Raw genomic sequence first — 26,427 nt, 5'->3', positions numbered from 1 at the left:
ATAGTACTTCGTCTCGAGCTTCATCAAGTGCATCTACATCGTCCTCCAATGCTCTTCTTGAAGTTTCCTCGTCATACTCTGTGACTCTTGGGGAATCATGCTCTATTTCGATTGGTAATACTGCCTCAGCTCCATGGACCAGAAAGAACGGAGTTTCTTGTGTCGCTGTATTTGGTGTTGTTCGAATACTCCATAAAACACTTGGCAACTCTTCTGGCCAAGTATGTCGAGCTTTTTCCAGCGGTCCAAGTAGGCACTTCTTGATACCGTTGCAGATGATACCGTTGGCTTTCTCGACTTGACCATTGGTTTGCGGGTGCCCAACTGACGCGAAGTGCAATTTGATGCCTACTTCTGCGCAATATGCCTTGAATTACTTGGATGTAAAGTTACTGCCATTGTCCGTGATGATGCTACGAGGGACTCCAAAGCGAAAAACGATGCTCTTCACGAATTTTATTGCTGACGCTGCATCTGGTGAATTTATCGGCTTCGCTTCTATCCACTTGGTGAATTTGTCGACAGCGACAAGCATATACTCGTATCCTCCTGGCGAGGCCTTGTGTAATTTTCCCACCATATCGAGACCCCATTGGGCAAAAGGCCAAGACAATGGTATTGGCATCAGTTCTGCTGCCGGAGAGTGCGGTTTTGCGGCAAATCTCTGGCACGCGTCGCAAGTTCTTACTATCTCCTTTGCGTCCTCGATTGCTGTCAACCAGTAAAATCCGGCTCGAAAAACCTTTGCCGCGATAGCTCGACTGCTTCGTGATGACCACATATTCCTTCGTGTACATCTTTTAAGATTATCCTCCCTTCTTCGGGTGTAACACACCTTTGCAGCACACCTGAAATACTGCGTTTGTACAACTCCCCTTTGACCAATGTAAAGTCTTTGGATCGTCGAATAACTCGCCTTGCTTCAACTGGGTCGTCGGGTATTTCGTTCCTTAAGATATATGATATGTACGCTTGCATCCATGGGACCTGCACCATCATTACCAGCTCCTGGTCCTCTTCTTACAGTGGTCGTGGGTTCGATTCCCACAGACGGCGCCAATTGACAAGGTATCAACTTGTCAATGCCTACGGGTTATAGGCTAGGGTTTAGTTAGAAGTAGAGGGCAAGTAGATCTCGAAGGTTTCAGCCGGAAAGTACTCGACGATATGAAAACTAGGGTTTGTGAGACAATGAATCGATGCTTTCTTTGTCCCTCGACTCCCCCTTATATAGGAGGTGGAGCCGAGGGATTCGTGATGTACAAGTTACAGAGTTCGGGAAGGTTTCCAACTCATCCCGTAATATTACAAATGTTCTTTCCTAATACAACTCTAGCTTTCTTTAACTAACAACTTGGGCTTCCGATTTCTTCTTATCCTTCGGGTCGTGGGCTTTCAGTAAACCCCGGGTACCATCTTCGGCAGGCCCATTGGGGATGCCTATGTCACTAACCCCCTTGTCAAACAGACTTTCAAAGAGCGGCTCCCATGAAGGACGTTATCTCTACCAGCAAGGTAGATCATCCCTCTTCTCTTTTGTTTACACATGTATTTTAGTTTTATTTATAGATGACACTCCTCCCAACCTTTTGCTTTCACAAGCCATGGCTAACCAAATCCTCGGGGGCCTTCCAACATTTCACATACCATGGAGGAGTGTCTATTTGCAAAATTAAGTTGCTTACTGATAAATCAGGGCAAAACATGTGAAGAGAATTATTAATGAAAGTTAATTAATTGGGGCTGGGCACCCCGTTGCCAGCTCTTTTTGCAAAATTATTGGATAAGCGGATGATGTCACTAGTCCATTGGTGAAAGTCCGCCCAACAAGATTGAAAGATAAAACACCACATACTTCCTCATGAGCTATAAAACATTGACACAAATAAGGAGTAATAAAGTTTTGAATTGTTTAAAGGTAGCACATGAAGTATTTACTTGGAATGGCAGAAAAATACCACATAGTACGTAGTTATGGTGGACCCAAATGGCATTGGTTTTGGCTCAAGGTTTTGGATGCACGAGAAGCATTCCCTCTTAGTACAAGGCTTTGGCTAGCAAGGTTGTTTGAAGCAATCACAAGTATAAGCCGATACAGCAAAACTTACATATATAAGAACATATTGCAAGCATTATAAGACTCTACACTGTCTTCCTTGTTGTTCAAACACTTTTACCAGAAAATATCTAGACCTTAGAGAGACCAATCATGCAAACCAAATTTCAACAAGCTCTATGGTAGTTTTTCACTAATAGGTTTAAACTACATGATGCAAGAGCTTAAACATGATCTACTTGAGAGCTCAAAACAATTGCCAAGTATCAAATTATTCAAGACAATATACCAACTACCACATGAAGCATTTTCTGTTTCCAACCAAAAAGCAATAAGTGCAGCGGCTTTCAGCTTTTGCCATGAACATGAAAAATAAAACGAAGAACACAAGTGTTCAAATGAAAAAGCGGAGCGTGTCTCTCTCCCATACAAGTATGTTAGGATCCGATTTATTCAGAGAATGAAAATAACAAAACAAAAATAAAAACACACAGACGCTCCAAGTAAAGCACATAAGATGTGACCGAATAAAAATATAGTTTCACTAGAGGTGACCTGATAAGTTGTTGATGAAGAAGGGGATGCCTTGGGCATCCCCAAGCTTAGATGCTTGAGTCTTCTTGAAATATGCAGGGATGAACCACGGGGGCATCCCCAAGCTTAGACTTTTCACTCTTCTTGATCATATTATATCATCCTCATCTCTTGATCCTTGAAAACTTCCTTCACACCAAACTCAAAGCAATCTCATTAGAGGGTTAGTGCATAATCAAAAATTCACATGTTCAGCAAGGACACAATCATTCCCAACACTTCTGGACATTACCCAAGGTTACTGAAATTTAATGGAGCAAAGAAATCCACTCAAACACAGTAAAAGAGGCAATCCGAAATAAAAGGCAGAATCTGTCAAAACAGAACAGTCCGTAAGGACGAATTTTTTCGAGGCACTTCACATGCTCAGATGGAAAAGCTCCAGTTGAATGAAAGTTGCGTACATATCTGAGGATTACTCATGAATGTTTTCAAGCTTTTTAGATTTTTCTACAGACAGAAAAAACACAAAACCGTGACAGCTAGAAATCTGTTTCTGCGCAGAAATCCAAATCAAGTATCAACTTTCTATCAAAGACTTTACTTGGCACAACAATGCAATAAAATAAAGATACAAAGGTATTGCTACAGCAGTAACAAACACCTTGACTCAAATATAAAACAAAAATTGCAGAAATAAAACAATGGGTTGTCTCCCAAGAGCGCTTTTCTTTGACGCCTTTCAGCTAGGCGCAGAAAGTGAAAATCAAGTAACATCAAGAGAAGAAGCATCAACATCATAATTTGTTCTAATTATAGAATCAAAAGGCATCTTCATTCTCTTCCTAGGGAAGTGTTCCATACCTTTCTTAAGAGGGAATTGATATTTAATATTTCCTTCTTTCATATCAATAATAGCACCAACGGTTCGAAGAAAGGGTCTTCCCAAAACAATAGGACAAGATGCATTGCATTCAATATCCAAAACAACAAAATCAACGGGGACAAGGTTATTGTTAACCGTAATGTGAACATTGTCAATTCTCCCCAAAGGTTTCTTTATAGAATTATCAGCAAGATTAACATCCAAATAACAACATTCCAAAGGTGGCAAGTCAAGCATATGATAAAGTTTCTTAGGCATAACAGAAATACTTGCACCAAGATCACATAAAGCATTACAATCAAAATCATTGACCTCCATTTTAATGATGGGCTCCCAACCATCTTCTAACTTCCTAGGGATAGAAGCTTCAAGTTTTAATTCCTCTTCCCTAGCTTTAATGAGAGCATTTGTAATATGTTTTCTAAAGGCCAAGTTTATAGCACTAGCATTAGGACTTCTAGCAAGTTTTTGCAAGAACTTAATAACTTCGGAGATATGACAATTATCAAAATCAAAATCATTCAGATCTAAAGCAATGGGACCATTGTCCCCAACACTTTGAAGAATTTCAGCACTTTTACCACAAACAGTTTCAGCAGTTTTTGGCAATTTTGCACGCTTTGTAGTAGAAGTAGAAACATTGCCAACACCAATTATTTTACCATTGATAGTAGGAGGTTTAGCAACATGTGAAGCATCAACATTACTAGTGGTGGTAATAGTCCAAACTATAGCTATATTATTCTCTTTAGCAAGTTTTTCTTCTCTTTCCCACCTAGCATGCAATTCATCCATCAATCTAATATTGTCATTAATTCAAACTTGGATAGCATTTGCTGTAGCAAATAACTTAGTATCTTTAACTTCATTAGGCATAACTTTCAGTTTTAAAAGATCAACATCAAGAGCAAGACTATCAACCTTAGAAGCAAGAACATCAATTTTACCAAACTTTTCCTCAACAGATTTGTTAAAAGCAGTTTGTGTACTAATAAATTCTTTAAGAATGACTTCAAGATCAGAGGGTACACTCCTACTATTGTTGTAAGAATTACCATAAGAATTTCCATAAGAATTACCACCATTAGAAGGATATGGCCTATAGTTGTTGTTACCAAAATTATTCCTATAAGCATTATTGTTGAAATTATTATTTTTAATGAAGTTCACATCAACATGCTCTTCTTGAGCAACCAATGAATCTAAAGGAACATTATTAGGATCAACATGAGATTTACCATTAACAAGCATAGACATATATAATAACATCAATCTTATCACTCAAGGAAGAGGTTTCTTCAACAGAATTTACCTTCTTACCTTGAGGAGTCCTTTCAGTGTGCCATTTAGAGTAGTTGATCATCATATCATCAAGAAGCTTTGTTGCAGCACCCAAAGTGATGGACATAAAAGTACCTCCAGCAGCTGAATCCAATAGGTTCCTTGAAGAAAAATTTAATCCTGCATAAAAGGTTTGGATGATCATCCAAGTAGTTAGTCCATGGGTAGGGCAATTTTTTACCAAAGATTTCATTCTCTCCCATGCTTGGGCAACATGTTCATTATCCAATTTCTTAAAATTCATAATGCTACTTCTCAAAGATATAATTTTAGCAGGAGGATAATATTTTCCAATGAAAGCATCTTTACATTTAGTCCATGAACTAATACTATTTTTAGGCAAAGATAACAACCAATCTTTAGCTCTTCCTCTCAAGGAGAAAGGAAACAATTTCAGTTTTATAATATCCCTATCTATATCCTTATACTTTTGCATTTCACAAAGTTCAAGAAAATTATTAAGATGGGCAGCAGCATCATCAGTACTAACACCAGAAAATTGCTCTCTCATAACAAGATTTAGTAAAGCAGGTTTAATTTCATAAAATTCTGCTGTAGAAGCGGAGTGGAGCAATAGGAGTGCATATGAAATCATTATTATTTGTGCTAGTGAAGTCACACAACTTAGTGTTCTCAGGAGTACTCATTTTAGCAATAATAAAAATAAATAAAGCTAGACCAAATTTAAAATAAAGTAAAACAAGTAACTAAATTTTTTGTGTTTTTGATATAAAGAAAGCAAACAAGACAGAAAATAAAATAAAGCAAGACAATAAACAAAGTAAAGATATTGGGTGTGAGAGACTCCCCTTGCAGCGTGTCTTGATCTCCCCGGCAACGACGCCAGAAAAGTATTTGTTGGCGTGCAGTTGACGTGGGAGTTAGAAATCTCTGTGGTGTAATTTTCCTACACCTCCCCGGGAACGGCTCCAGAAAAGTAGCTGCTTGTGACGGTAAAGCACACGTCCGTTGGGAACCCCAAGAGGAAGGTATGATGAGTACAAGAGCGAGTTTTCCCTCAGTAAGAAACCAAGGTTATCGAACCAGTAGGAGATGAAGACCACGTGAAGGTTGTTGGTGAATGAGTGTAGTGCAGCGCAACACCAGGGATTCCGGTGCCAACGTGGAACCTGCACAACACAATCAAACTACTTTGCCCCAACTTAACAGTGAGGTTGTCAATCTCACCGGCTTGCTGAAAACAAAGGATTAAACGTATGGTGTGGAAAATTATGTTTGCTTGCAGAAAACAAAAGAGAATAATGATTGCAGTAGGTTGTATTTCAGATGTAAAAGAATGGACCGGGGTCCACAGTTCACTAGTGGTGTCTCTCCAATAAGATAAATAACATGTGGGTAAACAAATTACAGTTGGGCAATTGACAAATAAAGAGGGCATAAGAATGCACATACATATCATGATGACTACTATGAGATTTACTTAGGGCATTACGACAAAGAACATAGACCGCCATCCAGCATGCATCTATGCCTAAAAAGTCCACCTTCGGGTTAGCATCCGCACCCCTTCCAGTATTAAGTTGCAAACAACAGACAATTGCATTAAGTACTGTGCGCAATGTAAACAATACAAATATCCTTAGACAAAGCATTGAATGTTTTATCCCTAGTGGCAACATCACATCCACAACCTTAGAACTTTCTATCACCGTCCCAGATTCAATGGAGGCATGAACCCACTATCTAGCATAAATACCCCCTCTTGGAGTTACAAGTATCAACTTGGCCAGAGCCTCTACTAGCAACGGAGAGCATGCGATATCATAAACAACATATATGATAGATCAATAATCAACTTGACCTAGTATTCCATATTCATCGGATCCCAACAAACACAACATGTAGCATTACAAATAGATGATCTTGATCATGATAGGCAGCTCACAAGATCTAAACATGATGGCACAATAGGACAAGACAACCATCTAGCTACTGCTATGGACCCATAGTCCAAGGATGAACTACTCACGCATCAGTCCGGAGGCGGGCATGGTGATGTAGAGCCCTCCGGTGATGATTCCCCTCTCTGGCATGGTGCCGGAGGAGATCTTCTGAACCCCCCAAGATGGGGTTGACGGCAGCGGCATCTCTGGAACTTTTCTCGTATTTTGGCTCTCGGTACTAGGGTTTTCGCGGACGAAGGAATAGATAGGCGGAGAGGCAGCGTCGGGGGAGCCAGGGGGCTCCCTCCCCATAGGCCGGCGCGGCAGTGGGCCCCCCGCGCCGCCTTATGGTGTGGGCCCCCTGCTGCCCTTCCTCGACTCTTCTTCGGACTTCTGGAAGACTCCGTGGAAAATAGGGCCGTGGGCTTTTGTTTCGTCCAATTCCGAGAATATTTGTAAACTAGCTTTTCTGAAACCAAAAACAGCAGAAAAATGGAACTGGCACTGTGGCATCTTGTTAATAGGTTAGTCCCAGAAAATGCATAAAAATATTATAAAGTGTGAAAAAAACATGTAGGTATTGTCATAGAACTAGCATGGAACATAAGAAATTATAGATACGTTGGAGACGTATCACCCTCCCCCCAGGAAAGAACCAAAAACAAAAGGAAAAGGTTTTAGATAGAGATATAGGAGGAGAAAACATAAGAGTAAAAGCGGGCGGGCATTGGGGGAGGGTGTGTGTGGGGTAGGAGAACTGTATGTTCCCCATTCAGATATCCTTGCCTAAGTCTAGCGCAGATTCTTCAATAGAAGCGCTCAAGTCTTCTGTTGATTCTTTAAACAGTGAGCTGGACTGCTAAATCGAATCAGAAGCATCACATCCATAGCTATCTCTGGCCTGAAACTGATTCTTCTCATCATCATCAAAACCAATGCTGCGCTCTATATTGGCTTCAGTATCCAGCAGTTCTCCCTGTGCAGCAGCAATACCTACTTCCTTGGGACCATGCGCAACATCGGATTTACAATCCGTAGCAGCTGGTAAAATACCAACATCATCAGCAACCTCAGCACAAATCTCGGAACCAACTGCACCAGCGCCGGGTAGTTGAGTAGCATCCTTCGCATCCTTTTCATTCTCACATGTTACAACTTCTTCAGGAATTGAGAAACCTTTTACAACAACTGCACCTTCTTCAGCGTCGTGTTCAGCATCTTTGTCGCCAGCAGAATCTACAACTCCCTCAGGAAATAAATTCCCCTTTCCAACAACAACATCTTCCTCGGAATGATGATCAGCAACTTTGTCACAGGCACCACCAAAATTATCATCGCTATCATCTAAAGGAGGAGTTACAGGGGTTTCCGGACGGACAAAGTTATGCTTGACATAAAAACGATCAATAGAGGAATTTTCATCACTGTCATCTGGAGGAGCATTTATCTCAACACATTTATCATTTACCTGCCAAAAAATAACAGAAGTTCAGATGTCGAAGTTCATATACACTAACAAAAAAATAAGCCCACATATAAAAATAAAAATCCAAAAATGCACAAAAAAATATACCTCGGCTACAGAAGGTGATTTACCAAAAACTGCATCTCCAACATGATCATAAGAAAAAGGTGGAGGGCATTGAGGGGTTGGCGGACATACAAAATGATCATTCACACGTTCATCATCACCCTCTTCTGAATGCTGAGATGCATTTTCCTAAGCAATCCTAGCATCTTCCTGTAAAAAAAAGAATAAAAAACAAACTTGAGGAACAGAAAACAAACAAAAAAGATGAGGAAACACATAAGTTCACATGAATCAACAAAGGAGTTCACATATGTGTAAAAGCACAAAAAATCATAAAAAAGAAGTTCATATAAAGGAATGGACATAAGTTCAAGAAGAAAAAAATTTACCTCAGCTTCAGCAGCTGACTGACCAAGTCCTGCATCGACATCTTCACCAGAAGCAGAAATATTCTTTCGAACAACATCACATTCAACATTATTATTCCCCGAGACATCTACACGGCTCTCATACTGCTTTCAAACAGACTCCTGATTCATACCAAAATCAGGAAACCCTGTGCGAATTAAAGACACAACACCCCTCAAGCTTTCAACCAACGAGGCTTCACGCTTTGACTGCTCATCCAATGCTTCAAAACTGGGAAAAGTACCATCAGCGAGGCGACCTTTAAATTATTTCGCACAATCAGCTGTAGTCGGGATCGTATGAGAAAGATTCTCAACTTTTTGCAACAGTAATCCAATCTCATCAATAACACCAGCAGAAAACATCCCAACACTAGTTGAAGCAGACTGGTGCTTATCTTTCATGTTGACATTAGCAAGTTGCGAAATTGGCATCTCACAATGACCTCCAGCAGGATGTTCATTGACATTGCCAACATTAGGCTCGCTACAATGGGTGCCCTCATTGAGATCAACCATTAAATCAAACAAAGGATTTGCCAGGAAGATTATTGCTTTAAGTTCCGACAGTCAACACATGGACAACACATAAAACCATCTGCCCGTTGGTTTTTCTCAGCCACACGAATAAAATCTTTCAGGCCCGTAGTGAACTCGTTGAGGCGTCGGTCAACGTACATCCATTGCACGCCAGTTCATATGCATCATATAATTAAGTTTATGAAAAACCATTACAAAACATCATAAATAGTGAAATGACCACTGTGCAAATGAAAGGGTAAAGTTGCTAACCTCGACCGAGGAGGAAAAAAGAGGAGAAAGCTTAATTGTCGCTCGGGCACCTAATATCATTTTATTTTGTGTGAAATCAAGTGGCATCATTCTCTCAGGAATTTCATCGAGCACCTCTTGTGCATAGGAAAGAAAAATAAACTAGCACACAACCCTCACACCTTCCACCAAGAAAAAACATAGGAGAGGGTTGGCTGGGTCGAGCTGAATATATAGGCAAGGAGGAGGGGCTTTAGCACTGGTTCGTGCCAAAAACCGGTGCTAATGGTTACCTTTAGCACCGGTTTGTGCCACGAACCGGTGCTAAAGGTCCCGCACGAATTGGAGCTAAAGCCATGCGGGTCTCCTGTGACATCCTAGCCGCACGAATCGGTGCTAATGAACCTTTAATCTGGGTTCGTAGCACAACCGGTGCTAATGCTATTTGCAGCTAAAAATATATGCCCTATTTTCTACGAGTGCAAGAATCCTTTCGTAGAACCTCAAACTTCAAAACCATATAATTATTTTCCAAGACTTTGCTATAAATGTTCCTACCATTAAATTTTGCCGACCTTTAATTGGACAAAAAGTGACTTCGTGCAAGGAGGAAGATGTTTGAAACTCCTTCGATCTATGGTGCCAATTCAGAACTGAAGTTCTGACCTTCCTTTGCTATGAGGAATGGGACATCCATTTCCCCTCCTATATTTTACAAGCTCTTTACTCGTCGCTCTCCAACCATTGTTCGCTCTATCTTGCAAGCAACACCGGCACAAAGCGCCCCAAAACATTCCGCTTTGAAAACTTTTTGGATCAAAATGCCTGGTTTTATGGATGTCGTTCAAGGGGTTTGTAATGAGAACTCTCCCATGTTGATCCTTGTAAACTTCCCTACCACAAACTCAAGCGCATCTCTCAAAACACTCCATCAATGGAGCAAGAAACTCTTCCGGGTCTGCAAGGTCCAAGTCCGCATGGCCTTGAACGTTATCTTGAGATTAGACATCGCACATGAATCGAGAGTGCTTGGCCCCAGGAGCATGATCTTAGAAGAAGATTAAAAGGAAGGTCATAAGTATGGTTGTGACCAAGAGAGAAATGAAGATGCTAGCCTCGTGGATAACTAACCTTAAAGAAGGAGGCACCAACACAAGATTCTTCCACATTTGTGTTAACTGTCGCCATACGAAAGAAATCATCCATCATTAAAGAACAACAACGGTTGGGTTGTTAACCATGAACACAAGAAGGCAATCATTAAAAATCACTTCGCACCTATCATGAGAAAAGGAACCCCTGGAAATGTGACATCTCTGATATTTCTAGTGACTTCTCATAGATGAGGTTAAAGGTGTTATCTTTGGATCCGTGGGTGACAAATCACCGGGACATGATGGCTTCACCGGTGCCTTTTTTACAAGGCTTGTTGGAATATTTTCAAGACATAGATCATGGATGTTATACACAACTTACACAATATTCATGCTTCACACCTCCATTGTATATACTCCGCTAATTTTTCCTTAATCCTACAAAAAGTAGGAACCAAAGACATATTTGGGACTTTAGGCTTATAAGTCTCATCCATTCCATTGCCAAGTACATTGCCTAGGTGATGGCCTCGCGACTTGCGCCTCATATGGGATATCTTGTGTCCAATCCTCAAAGTGCATTCATAAAAAAATCATCCATGATAAGTACATGTATGTGACCTTGCTCAAACATTCCACCGCTCCAAAACTCCTTGCCTCCTATTCAAGTTTGACATTAAAAGGGCGTTCGATTCGGTTAGATGGGACTACCTCATGGACATTCTCCAACATTACGGCTTCCGAGAAAATTCTGTGATCATATTTGGGCGCTTCTTTGTTCTTCAACATCTAGGGTCCTTCTTAATGGTGTGGATTATGGCCCGCTTAAGCATGGCGGAGGCCGTTGACAAGATGGCCCTTTGTCCCCTCTCCTATTTGTTTTGGCTATTGATCCGACAAACCACATTTTTGCAAAGGCTACCCCTTAAATCTGGTTGCACCCCCTCAATGGAAGAGGAAATATAGCACGCAGCTCCTTGTATGTAAATGATGCGGTGGGCTTCGTGCCCCAAATTAAAGAGAATGTTACTTGTCTTGCTTCCATCCTTGCTACCTTTAGACATGTGAACCGGGTACGACCAAACCAATTATCCAAGATATGTAACCCCTAGTGAGCTTGGTGGAAAGAAGAATGAATGCTAGTGCAAGGTTTGTAAATTATGGAGGAAACTTATAGTTTGTGAAATCAGTGTTATCCTCACTACCTAACTTCTACATGTGTTCTCTGAAATTTCAGAAGATGATCCTTAATATTTTTGATAGAGCGATCCGACATTTCCTTTGGGACAAGGAGGAAGACACTTCTACACCTCGCTCATTAGTAACATGGTCGATGGTATGTAACCTGGAATTTCAAAACAAGGCAGTACTTCTTAAGAAACTTAATCAATTTTACATGAAAGCATATGTACCTTGGGTGCGGTTAGTCTGGTGTTTATATGGAGACAATGTCTGTGGCACCCCCGGGATCAGGGTTAGACAAATATCAGATCTTCATCTGACATAAGCCTAACCTAGAGCTCGAGAGACTACAGTGAGAGAATCGGTAACACAACAGTGACTCTACGACTCAAGAAGTAATACAAGCTCATAACTGAGCGAAGAACCAAAGTATTACAAGCGAGAGGTCAACGACCCGACATACATCAATCAACGGAAGCAAAGTTATGCTATTAGACATAGCAAGATAGCAAAAGGCCTAAGAGGCCAGGAGCATAACGGCGACGTCCCAGCCCATAGATTCCAGGCTGCCACCTAGGAACCCCAAGCTACTCGTCGATGTCGACTAGAAACCACCATCTGTTGGAGCCACTCCGTCTGAAACAAAAGCATGCAAAGCTGAGTACAGGGACTCAGCAAGACTTAGTACAACCTTTTAGCAAAGCGGATATGCGGGCTTTCTGTGGAGCTTCTTTTGCGTAAAGCCAGTTTTCCTTTGTAAGACAAGAGAGAGGAGAAGCTCGACTACTCAGAACCTTTAAAAGGGGATAAGAGAGCGATATCTCTATCTCTATTGATCATCATATTGTATCCACCAAACTTCATCATCTCGAACCACTATCCTCGGATTACCCCCTCAACACCCGGAGAAGGTATCCGTAAACACACATTGTTTGCCAAGCTTTGCGAGTAGGTTCATGTTGTCTATGATCACAGAATCCATTCCCAAGTCGTCCGTAACCGTGGACACGGCCTTTCGAAAAGATTTAACCCTGCAGGGGTGCACAACTTTACCCACACGTGTCAACCGATTCTTAGTGCCAGTACATTGGCTCTCTTCCTTGGAAAGCCGGCAGAGAGTGGTTGACCACGACCTTTACCTTGCTGTCACCGAGACCATGAGTCACGCGCTAAGGATTGTTCCGCCGTAACGGGTCAAGTCCCGAAGTCGGTCCTTAACGATGTGAGGCGAGGTGGGTTTCCCCAGGGACTCTAACCCCAGCCACCACGGCCACGCTTACCTACCTGTATGCTATGCACCTTTTCACAAACATTTTTGATGCATATGTCCAAATAACGTGCAAACTATGTGACTCATGGAATCTACTAGGCAAGTTAGTGAGTCGAGAGGGTACCATAATAGGGCCTCGCGTGGTTGTACGCTCAGTCTTGGTTCAAGAGGCGAGAACTCGGTTCCTAGGGTCGGCAGAACGAAACAACCCACCACATCCCAATGTGGCCTCTCGTACTGAGCCTTTAATCATGTTTATCAACATCTCTATACTTACCACGTCAACTCTGTCATGCTAGATTCATTTCATTGTATGGCTCCAGTCCGAAGACCGGAGTAGTAGCGTAACAAACTAAGCATGGCTAAGCATAAAGAGATAAAAGCTCTAGCGACGCACACATGCCCAACCTAGTTATGCTAGGAGCGGTGGATCAGGTATTTGAGGCTACAAGGGAGAACATGCAATAGATAGGATAACTCTACCTATCGATAAAACACAGTTGAATCATGTGCAATATGTAGGAACCAGAAGTAAAAGCATTTCAAAAACATATATGAACCAGGCTAGGGCTTGCCTTTGTCCCTGACAAACCAATGTGGATCTTCGATGCATGCTTGAATAGTTCGTCGGTGGACAGAATTGATCATCAGTGTCGTTGATCTTCATCGTCTCGGACTCGTGCTCTATCGATCGCGAAGAAGCAAATACCGGAAAGGTAAAGAACAATCAACACATGGCATAATGCAATGCGCAGACAATATGAATGACATGTCATATTAGAGGAATTGAGCAACCCTAGGTGCATCGTCAATTTAAAGGGGTTCCAACATCGGACCCCGACATATGAGAGGGGTTGATTAGGGTTTTCTACTAAGCTCCACATTTAATGGGTCAAACATGTATGAAACATGGATAAACAAATAGGAAATGTTTTCCTGATCAAATTGATATATAATTTTATATTTTTCTGAATTAATATGAATTATTTACCAATTACTGAAAATAACAGAAATAAGAAAAAGGAAATATGGCGTCACGCTGACGTCAGCATGACGTCAGCGCGGCCATGAGCTCTATGGGAGCTCTGGTCGAGCTCCAATCGAGCGAACTAGCATGCGATTGAGGCGCGCGAGGAGGGGAAAAGGCCCAGGGCGATGCGGGGAACCATTTGGCGGGGGCGCCGCCCGCCAATGGTCGCCGGAGCCGGCCGGCGGCGAGCTCGCGCGGCGGCAGACTCGGGCGCGCGTCGCGGGGCCGACACAGAGGGAGGGAGAGGAAACAGAGGGGACCGGGAGGTTCCCCAGCTCACCAGGAGCGCGTGGAGGTCGACGGCGTGGCGAGGGGAGGCCGGGAGGCGCCGCAGCATTCGCCGGAGACGGCGGTCGGCCGCGGGGAAGATGGAGTCGGGGCGGTCAACTCCGGCCGTCCCGCGTCGATTCCTTCGGCGTGGAGATTGCAGACGACGAGGCGGTCACGATGGCGTGCTTGGCTTGGCGCGGGGCAGCGCGGAACGACGGCGAGGCGAGCTGGCCGGAGCTAGGGTTAGGGTGGAGCTTGCAGAATAGGGAGGAGGAAGAGAGGAGACATACTAGGGAGGAGAGGATAGGGACGAGGGAAGAGAGGGAGAGGGGGCCTCCAGGACGTCTCCTCGTCTAGGAGGGCGGCGAGCAGGAGGTGGCCGGCGCGGGCACGGCCACGCAGGTGCCTGCCTGGGCACCACGAAGAAGACAACGCCCACATCTTTCAAATACCCCCTGGTTTTGCATATTTTTCCAGAAAACTTCAAAACAGGGACAATACCAATTGTATTTTGCTATTTGGTAACCTTTTGAAGATTTGAAATAACTCAAACACTTTAGGGAAAATATTTAGTGGCCTTTCTAATAGTATTTGAAGGTGCACACCATTTTCTTTTGAGGTTTTGAAACATTTAAACATATTTCAAATAGAGGAAGAGATGCATATGTTAGGGTTTCCACTTTAAATTAAGGTGCAAATTTTTCTTAATGTATATTAGATGATGCTCGTGAGTGCACAAACAATTCCTAATTAGGGTTTGCTAAACAGGGATGTTACAGCTCTATCCCCCTTACAAGAATATCGTCCCCGAGATTCCTAAGGTAGGAGAAGAAAAGGTAACAAGGACTACAACGGTCTTCAACGAGCTTGTTGATACCACGCCGATCTTTTTTTTTGAGGAAGTTGATCCACGATACCATGAAGAGGTTGACCCATAGCACCATGAAGAGGTTGATCTTTAACACTATGAAGAGCTCTTCATTTTACTTTCTCCACTCTAAAGAAAAGAGGGAATGACACTAGACAGTGGATCTTTACAAAGATCGAGTATCTCATGGTCAACTCAATGAAGGAGTATTGAAAAACAACTCTTGAGTTAACAAACAAGAAACACGTCAAGGTAACGGAGGAGATGAAAGAATTTTCAAATTTTGGTAGGCAATTGCTCCATGCTTGACAGGATTACGAAGGGACCAGGTAGCGAGGAGTTAAACTACCTTTGATACCATGACGAGGCACTCTTAGAGAGGGTGACTCGTAGAACATAGAAGATTACCAACCAGAGCTACTTTGAATTTAAGAATCATAGTCACTCCTTTGGTATGGGTACATGAAACGATTGAAGTGTATTCAAAAGGCTGGGGACCATAGATGGCTGACGAATTCACACAACGTGTAGATTGATTGGAATTTCAGGTATAAGCCAAATGAAGGGGAAAAGCATTGTCGATCGACATAGCAAGGATCACCGGGGAGTGAAATTTGTCCGAGCGAAGTTGTTGTCATCGGATAAATGATTTCAAGGAATTGACCGAGAGACATTTAGCAACTCTGCTTATAAGGTTCTCCTTGATGTTCTAAACACCAATATTAGGCTGTTGACTAGCCTTCAATAGGTCATCAAGTGAAGGTCGGACTTCGGAATTGAAAAGACATCATAAGGGCAACTCCTAGAATAAGTCGCACAAGATCCATATGGAGAGTGGTTATTCTTGATGATTCAAGAGATTATGGCATTCGGCCTTCCGACTAATTGTGTTAACCACGACATCAATCTTGCCGGATTTACAAAAGAGACCCATGTCAGAAATCCTTGAGAAACACTAACTATCATTGCCGCTGGAGGTTCAACTTAGGTTCGGTTTAAAGATATTTCAGACTTAGCATGTCCGAAGGAAAATTTGCAACAGTTACCACAAAGGTAAAGTCGCTAAATTCTCAAGACATGGACTATAATGTCAAGCTCCAAAAGATTGAGCCAGATTGCGTAATCCATGTGGTTGCGACTGTCAAAGGCAATTGCGCGCATATGAACTTGCAATGTAACACAAGTGAGTCCTCGTGGGGACATCAAACAAGATTTTGAAGTTCCTAAGCTTCTTTTCTTTCTTGAATAAACCAGTCAGTGGCTTAGGGTGCGAGAGGAACGTTTCAAGGAATGGAGGTAACAACCTTCCATCTCAAGAATATTCCGCACATGTATGACCGACTTGCGATGATTCCCGAGGAAAACAAAAGGAACTCAACTCAGATCCACGGCGACATCTTTCAGCAAATGCACGTGAACTGGAGAAGGTCACTTCCAATATCCAGAACACATTTTTCATGATAACGCAAAGATGGTTCTCAAAAATTTCCAACATTAGTGCCAAACGTTCAATATGAATCTCTTTAAGCATGGAGCAAATAAGAATGTCATTGATGGGCCCAATAAAAAACTTATCAAGATACTCCAATGAGAAACTCATATTTTGCATGAACGAGGCAGAAATATTGGTCAGACCAAAGGACATGAAGGTATACTCAGACGAGACACCATGAGTATAAACATCATCAAGATAGTCTTTGGAACTAAGTTTGATTTGACGATAGCCCAAGCTCAAATCAAACACGGGGAAGATAGCATATCCACAAAGGAGACACTTTTTGACTTCAACACAAACAACACTAGACATCTCTTTATGAAGGAACAAAGTTGGATAGAGCTCTTGTCTTTCGACTCTCCAAGTTGTTGTTTAAGCTTAACCAATTAGTCCTGGGTATATTGTACGGTTTCTTGGAGAAAGGAGTAGTTCACAGAACTAACTAACTCATGAACTCGATAACACGGTCATGTAACAACATGGTAATACTTCTAGAAAGACAACTAGAATATCACGAACCACCGATATATCACTGAGTTCGAGAGGGGATCTTGCTTTACAAAGCAACCGAAGTGGTCTTAAGAGCTTTGGCATAACCAAACTCTTTGACCGAAGAAGGAGCACCTGAACAAACAGACTTGACAACACAGTCAAACTTCGCTTAATAATTGGCAAACCAATTATGCTAAGAATGACATCAATGTCCTTGGATTTCAAAGAAATAAGAATTTCTAAGAATCTCGGATAGCCACATAAATAAATACACCCCAACATTCCCAAGCACGGATAGCTCGGAGGAAGGGCGAGTAAAGATATGTAAGAGAATCACTTCATCAATAAGGCCATGAGACTCAGCACGACCTCATGATATAAAAGAGGGTGATACTCTAAGGTAGAACAGAACAGAAGCTAACAAGGCCTCTTAATCTACGAATTACAATACTTTGACCAAGTCTTAGAAATGGACAAGGTATTGGAGTTTGTTTCTCCTGACATACCGAAGTGGAATGTCTTGAAGAACCACAAGAGTAATATACACTAGAGAACACCAATGCACGTTTACCACTTGGCTGCTAACTAGCAAACAAAGGATAGAAAGGCACTACAGAGGAGGAACATGATCAGGATTAGAATTCATGAGATGTAGATGCACAAGATAACACTTCGTCAAACTTATGCTGAAAAGGGAGGTGTGGCAGAGACACGGACATAGATGCGAGACTCACAAAGAGCACTCTTGTCGTGATCCATTTGATTCAATGAAAGAACCTCTGTGATAGCTAGTGGAAGGGAAAGATCTTTATTGCCGTAGTTCAACACGACAATAACCACAATCTTGAAGGTTAGCTTGATTTGGATTTAGCCATCCCGATGTAATGTTTGAACATTAACACCAGTGTTTAATGGCATGGATATTGGGTTAAAGGCCAGCTTCATGTACTAAGATTCATAAAATAGAATCTAGCACAATCGGGGACCTTCGGTTCAAGTCCAAGGGTTAAAACCCAAGAAAGGAGTAAATACTAGATGAGTGACACAGAGGACACTGCAAGGTAGTAATCACAAGGTAACTTTCAAGAAGCCATACCTAGCTTCAGAAGTATCCGAGAAGATGGAAAAGGAGGCATCCAAGGTGAAAGGAAACCTCGAAACCGAGAACAGAAGGATGTGGAACCCACAAAATAGAAAGACCATGATGGAAGAAGATCTCTCTATCAAAATAAACAAAACAAAGAGGAAGCAAAGAACACACACGACTCTAGAGAACTCTGCACTAGATCAACTGGTTTAGAAACGACATGCCCTTGAGGAACCTAAATTTGAAAGACTGGAAGAGATAGAAAAACTTCCAAATCAACACAAGGTAAGGCACCTTAGAATTAGAGCGATACCAGATAAGGAGTAAAAAGAAGCCTACTCAGATTTTCGCAAATACTGTTTAGCTTTTAAATAGTGTTCACAAACACTAGACTCAACATCGACCAGTAGAAAGGGTTTCCTACGAGGCGGTCACTACTCCGATACCAAAACTGTGGCACCCCGGGATCGGGGTTAGACAAATATCAGATCTTCGTCGACATAAGCCTAACCTAGAGCTCGAGAGACTACGGTGAGAGAATCGGTAACACAACGGTGACTCTACGACTCAAGAAGTAATACAAGCTCATAAGCGAGCGAAGAACCAAAGTATTACAAGCGAGAGGTCAACGACTGACATACATCAATCAACGGAAGCAAAGTTATGCTATTAGACATAGCAAGATAGCAAAAGGCCTAAGAGGCCGGGGAGCATAACGGCGACGTCCCAGCCCATAGATTCCAGGCTGCCACACAGGAACCCCAAGCTACTCGTCGATGTCGACTAGAAACCACCATCTATTGGAGCCACTCCGTCTGAAACAAAAGCATGCAAAGCTGAGTACAGGGACTCAGCAAGACTTAGTACAACCTTTTAGCAAAGCGGATATGCGGGCTTTCTATGGAGCTTCTTTTGCGTAAAGCCAGTTTTCCTTTGTAAGACAAGAGAGAGGAGAAGCTCGACTACTCAGAACCTTTAAAAGGGGATAAGAGAGCGATATCTCTATCTCTATTGATCATCATATTGTATCCACCAAACTTCATCATCTCGAACCACTATCCTCGGATTACCCCCTCAACACCCGGAGAAGGTATCCGTAAACACACATTGTTTGCCAAGCTTTGCGAGTAGGTTCATGTTGTCTATGATCACAGAATCCATTCCCAAGTCGTCCGTAACCGTGGACACGGCTTTTCGAAAAGATTTAACCACTGCGGGGGTGCACAACTTTACCCACACGTGTCAACCGATTCTTAGTGCCGAGTACATTAGCTCTCTTCCTTGGAAAGCCGGCGGAGAGTGGTTGACCACGACCTTTACCTTGTCTGTCGCCGAGACCATGAGTCACGCGCTAAGGATTGTTCCGCAGTAACGGGTCAAGTCCCGAAGTCGGTCCTTAACGATGTGAGGCGAGGTGGGTTTCCCCAGGGACTCTAACCCCAGCCACCACGGCCACGCTTACCTACCTGTATGCTATGCACCTTTTCACAAACATTTTTTATGCATATGTCCAAATAACGCGCAAACTATGTGACTCATGGAATCTACTAGGCAAGTTAGTGAGTCGAGAAGGTACCATAATAGGGCCTCGCGTGGTTGTACGCTCAGTCTTGGTTCAAGAGGCGAGAACTCGGTTCCTAGGGTCGGCAGAAATGAAACAACCCACCACATCCCAATGTGGCCTCTCGTCTGAGCCTTTAATCATGTTTATCAACATCTCTATACTTACCACGTCAACCTGTCATGCTAGATTCATTTCATTGTATGGCTCCAGTCCGAAGACCGGAGTAGTAGCGTAACAAACTAAGCATGGCTAAGCATAAAGAGATAAAGGCTCTAGCGACGCACACATGCCCAACCTAGTTATGCTAGGAGCGGTGGATTAGGTATTTGAGGCTATAAGGGAGAACATGCAATAGATAGGATAACTCTACCTATCGATAAAACACAGTTGAATCGTGTGCAATATGTAGGAACCAGAAGTAAAAGCATTTCAAAAACATATATGAACCAGGCTAGGGCTTGCCTTTGTCCCTGACAAACCAATGTGGATCTTCGATGCATGCTTGAATAGTTCGTCGGTGGATAGAATTGATCATCAGTGTCGTTGATCTTCATCGTCTCGGACTCGTGCTCTATCGATCGCGAAGAAGCAAATACCGGAAAGGTAAAGAACAATTAACACATGGCATAATGCAATGCGCAGACAATATGAATGACATGTCATATTAGAGGAATTGAGCAACCCTAGGTGCATCGTCAATTTAAAGGGGTTCCAACATCGGACCCCAACATATGAGAGGGGTTGATTAGGGTTTTCTACTAAGCTCCACATTTAATGGGTTCAAACATGTATGAAACATGGATAAACAAATAGGAAATGTTTTCCTGATCAAATTGATATATAATTTTATATTTTTCTGAATTAATATGAATTATTTACCAATTACTGAAAATAACAGAAATAAGAAAAAGGAAATATGGCGTCACGCTGACGTCAGGATGACGTCAGCGCGGCCATGAGCTCTCTGGGAGCTCTGGCCGAGCTCCAATCGGCCGACCTAGCATGCAATTGAGGCGCGCGAGGAGGGGGAAAGGCCCAGGGCGATGCGGGGAACCATTTGGCGGGGGCGCCGCCCGCCAATGGTCGCCGGAGCCGGCCGGCGGCGAGCTCGCGCGGCGGCAGACGCGGGCGCGCGTCGCGGGGCCGACACAGAGGGAGGGAGAGGAAACGGAGGGGACCGGGAGGTTCCCCAGCTCACCAGGAGCGCGTGGAGGTCGACGGCGTGGCGAGGGGAGGCCGGGAGGCGCCGCAGCAGTCGCGCGGAGACCGGCGGTCGGCCGCGGGGAAGATGGAGTCGGCGCGGTCAACTCCGGCCGTCCCGCGTCGATTCCTTCGGTGTGGAGATTGCAGACGACGAGGCGGTCATGATGGCGTGCTTGGCTTGGCGCGGGGCAGCGCGGAACGGCGGCGAGGCGAGCTAGCCGGAGCTAGGGTTAGGGTGGAGCTTGCAGAACAGGGAGGAGGAAGAGAGGAGACGTACTAGGGAGGAGAGGATAGGGACGAGGGAAGAGAGGGAGAGGGGGCCTCCAGGACGTCTCCTCGTCCAGGAGGGCGGCAAGCAGGAGGTGGCCGGCGCGGGCACGGCCACGCAGGTGCCTGCCTGGGCACCACGAAGAAGACAACGCCCACATCTTTCAAATACCCCCCTGGTTTTGCATATTTTTCCAGAAAACTTCAAAACAGGGACAATACCAATTGTATTTTGCTATTTGGTAACCTTTTGAAGATTTGAAATAACTCAAACACTTTAGGGAAAATATTTAGTGGCCTTTCTAATAGTATTTGAAGGTGCACACCATTTTCTTTTGAGGTTTTGAAACATTTAAACATATTTCAAATAGAGGAAGAGATGCATATGTTAGGGTTTCCACTTTAAATTAAGGTGCAATTTTTTCTTAATGCATATTAGATGATGCTCATGAGTGCACAAACAATTCCTAATTAGGGTTTGCTAAACAGGGATGTTACAATGTCCCACATGCAAAATCCAAAAGAGGATAATTTTGGTAGTGGCACATTTTCAATTTCGTGGAGGACTATCGTAATATCTCAGAGTGCTAGATTGGTAATGGTAACACTGTGCTATTTTCGAAGGATTTTTGGGACAACAGGAAACTCCTCTGTGATAAGTTCCCTCGGTTATTCTAGTTTGTCATTGATGAAGATGTTTCAGTAGATACCATGCATGCATCAGATGAACTTTATCTCACTTTGTGCTCCCTATATCCAATGAAGCATTCCAGGAGCTACAAACTATCTCTGAATTGCTTCTTGATAAACCAATATATGCTACTCATATGGGTTTCATTTGGGGTTGCATTCTATATGCTCTGGCCAAGTTCTATAATTTTTTATTTGCTCATCCCCAACCGATGCATATATTAAGGCCATATGAAAATCCAAAATGCTACCTAAACTGAAGGTGTTCGTTTGGTTAATATTCCATGACCTCTCAAACATGAGGGATGTGATGAATCATAAACATCGGAAGATGGACAGATGAGACGGATGTGCTTTGTGTGCGGCACAACAACTACAAACCCGAGATCATCTATTTCTTTGAGTGCACTTTAGCTGAACAATGTTGGGATGCTACTGGTATCCATTTGAATTTGGATCAACCCATATCCAGTCTTCTTCTAATAGTTAGACAATCATTTATTGGACCTTGCTTCATGGAAATTTTGGTATGTGCTGCATAAAACATATGAAAGATGAGGAATGAGTTGAGCTTCCAATGTCAGTCTTTCTCTTTTAGTCGTTGGAAGGTTAAATGTCAGGAGAATCTGATGTTACATCAATTCAAGGTGAAAGTAGTTTCGGTACAACCTCTCATTGGCTGGTTGCTTCAGAAAATTGTTTCCCTTTAGATGTTCTTTTCTTCCACTTCCTCTCTCCCTAATATAACTGTGCTTTCTTTTATTTCTTTGTTTAGTGTTTGTTTGATCTAATATAAAAAACTACACAGTAGGGGGTTTCCCTTATAGTAAAGATTTCAAGAAAAGAGAACCACCTCCCAAATGCGCTAGTTGGGTCTACCTTTGACAGCCACTAGAATGAAAAGAACGGATCCACAATACTTGGAAGATAAAATTGCGAGAAAATTTTCCTTTCGGAATTTGAAAAACATTAACATGGCCGGTAAAAGGGTGTTGGTCGGTGCCGTCCTCACCTCCCAAGCTCTGTACCACATTACCTCAATTGACCTTCCCAAGGAGATCATTCAAAGGATCATTGCACTTCTACGTGCATACATATGGGTGGTGTGCTACAAAGAGACTAACGACAAGGTGGGAAGTCAACTGGGATAAAGTTTGATGCCCTACAAAGCTTGGTGACCTCGCTATTTTGCATCAAGAGAAGTTTCCACCTCCCGAAACATAAGCTGACAATGTCTTGAAATGGACTGATGAAGGGCTTTGCTTCCCATGCAACAAGTACGACCAAAAGTTCTCTGTGGCCGCCTCTCTTGTTACTATTGGGAAAAGAGAAAGGGCAAGGTTTTGGACTTCATCTTGGCTTGGTGGCATTTTCCCTTTACACTTGGATCCCAAGCTCTTCATATTGTCTAAGAAGAAGAATTTCAATGTCCTGAAGGCCCTCGATGGCAACTATTGGGTCAATCAAATTCAGATCTCACTTGATTTTTGCTTGGTTAACATTGATTTTTTTTCGAGTTAAGGGGGATTCTCACATATGCACATCTTTCTCATGATGTTCCTGATACCATTCTTTGGAATTTCACGAATGAAGGAAAATACTCCGATTCCTCCGCCTATACGATGCAATTTGAAGGCCTTGTTACAACTACCTTTTATTCCACTATTTTTAAAGTTTGGGAACCTCCAAAATGTAAATTCTTTGCTTAATTGATCACGCAAAATAGAGTTTGGACAACGGATAGGATACAATGTAGTGGATGGCCAAATTGTGGAAATTTCCCCTTAATTTGCAACCAAGTCCAAGAATCGGTGACACATCTCATGTGCAAGTATAGATTTACCACGCAGATTTGGAAAGAGATCCTCTACTAGTGTGGTATACATGATAGATCACCAGAGTCTTGGACCAACGAACCTTCCGTTGATGTTTGGTGGACAAATATTGCCTCAGGAAGAGAGCCACATATAGGAAAGCTATGTCATCTTTCATCATGAATATTTCTTGGGAAGTTTGTAAAGAGCGTAACACTCCAGTCATTCGCCACCACCAATCCAGCACTACCATGGTCATAGGCAAGATCAAGGATGAGGCTCTTGCTTGGTGCTTAGCCAGTGCAAAACATTTGAGCAATGTAATACCCGAAGAACATCCCTTTTTAATGTCCTAGGGCTTGCCGTAGGTAATTGTTCTAAAACCTTGCAAACTTCTTTTCTATCAACAAAAATGGCAAATCTTTTGCCTCGTTTAAAAAAAAGACAACACATGGTAATGGGGGAACAAATGTTTTGAATCAGTTGTTATGAAGTGTTTTGCTTCTCATACATGGCATATATTGGCATAAGATGTTTGAATTAATTCTTGCTATTTGTTATTTATGTACTCTGTTAGCGAATGTGCTCCTTTTGCTTGAAATTTGGATAATGTTACCTTGATGCGCTAGGTGCATCCGTTGTGTTCACCAGGGTCAATAAAACATTTATAAATGATTGAAAAAGGTCCATAGAGCATCTATGCCTCAATATTGTGTTGTTCTAACATTGTTGTTGGGGACAACTATGAAAGTATTATTCATTGGACTAATGGATTACTGAGATTATTGAGTTGAACACTCCAGCTTTTGAAGGACATACACACTATGTTTGAGCTAATGAATAGTTAAGTGTCGGCACTGCAACATTATTATTATATACATATAATTACCGCCATATCAAAACAAAGGATGCTAAAATAATAATGACGATGGGTTATAATAGAAATGATTTGATGCTGCCAACACATGATCCTATAGTAGGTAATACATTAGGTTGCAACCCTTCCCCGTCACATCCGATATCAAAGTAATTCTCCAATATCTCATGACAGTTAGCCGATGTGCTCAGGCGATCAGAATATGGTGCATGCGTAAGGTACAACTAGTGTTTATAGATACTGGTGCAACATGGTTATACTTTGGTATCTAGGTAAATATGATTTTTTTCACCCTCTATCCATGTAGGTCTTGAGTCTTGATGTAAACTATAAGATGGAACAACAATTATTCCAAAAAAGTCTATTCTACGGCATTCCAACTATCGTTATTTATATGTTTGTGACAATATTTATCCCGTTTTAGTTTTCCACCACATTTTATCTTATGGTTGTTATATTTTTATTTACCTCATTTTAAAATCTCCCATGATTTTGACCAAGCCGGTGATTGAGAAGCCAACCCAAACCTGCGCGACCTGACCTACAACTAGGCGAGAGCTATTCAGATGTGGGAGGGGTTCTAGGTTGGTGGGATATGAGTTAGGGTTGCATGGGCCATCCAAGTTATTTGCACGTAGTAAAAGTTGGAACTCACTCTAAATTGTGATATTCTCCCACCATGGTACATATGCAAGATATATCATCATGGTTCTCTAGCAACTAATTAATTGGAGACTGCATCTTGTGCGCTACTAGAAAGGTTTTCTCCCATGGCTAGGAACTATCCAGAGTAGCAAAACCATGAGCATACATGAGAAAACTCCCAAGTGCCACTCTCCTTGGGCGACCGGGCGTTTCCCCTAACCCTTTCTTCTAGGGCTACTCTCTCCTGCTCCTCCCGGTTGCCGCAGGCTTAGTCCCTGGTGGCGGCAGGCCACGTCCTCAAAGAGGGTCGAGACCTTTGTCCATCATCACGGTGGACCCTAGATCCTGGAGCGGCGACCCCGGTTCGGTTGTGGTGGCACGACGTCCCCTAATGGTGGCACAACATCATCCTCTGCCAGGTCGTTGGTGACATCGCTGGGAGGTCCATTGCGGTGCTAGGCTTGCAGGATGGAAAAGGCGTCGGTGAGGGCACAATCGATGACTTCATCTGCTTCCCGTGTGAGAATCTTGTTCCAGCTTTGGCATCATTTGTGGCAGCCGAATCGTTGTACTGGTCTGAATCTAGCCGATGTAGTCACCGTCCTGTCGCTTGGGCTGCTCTAAGGGAATCCCTTGATCTGGGTCTCTTGGATCGGATGATGGCGGCGCACGTTGTTGTTTCCTTCCTAGGGGCATTGTTTTTTGAGCAGGTGCTGTTAGGAGGGGTCATGAGGTGGAGTGGTATGGTTTCTTCCACGTCAAAGACGATGATTCTCGGCGGCGTGGCACATGGGGTCTTGGCGTTGGACTTGTGATGATGGACATGCAAGGCGGAGGTGATGTCTGATGTCGTGGTGGCATTGACGGAAGACCTGTCAGGGTCATTGTGTTGATCCCTTTTCCGAAGATGAATTCAGAAGACAGACGGTTGCAACGCCATATGAAACGTTACACATCATGGCCACCCATATCATTAAGTTTGTAGGTGTAGTGACACTTGTCATCAAGAAGGTAGCTTCAGGTTGATCAATATCGTACAACGTACATTGTATGGCTTTGTTGAATAAAATACTCCGTAATAAAATATGAAGTGTGCATCGTTTTGATCTAAAGATCGAGGGTTTGAACCTCCTTTAAAAAAACTTGAGG

Source organism: Lolium rigidum, chromosome 5 (assembly GCF_022539505.1).
Source record: "Lolium rigidum isolate FL_2022 chromosome 5, APGP_CSIRO_Lrig_0.1, whole genome shotgun sequence".
Classification (NCBI taxonomy): domain Eukaryota; kingdom Viridiplantae; phylum Streptophyta; class Magnoliopsida; order Poales; family Poaceae; genus Lolium; species Lolium rigidum.
The sequence above is the reverse complement of the archived record's forward strand: the minus strand, read 5'-3'. Positions refer to the sequence as shown.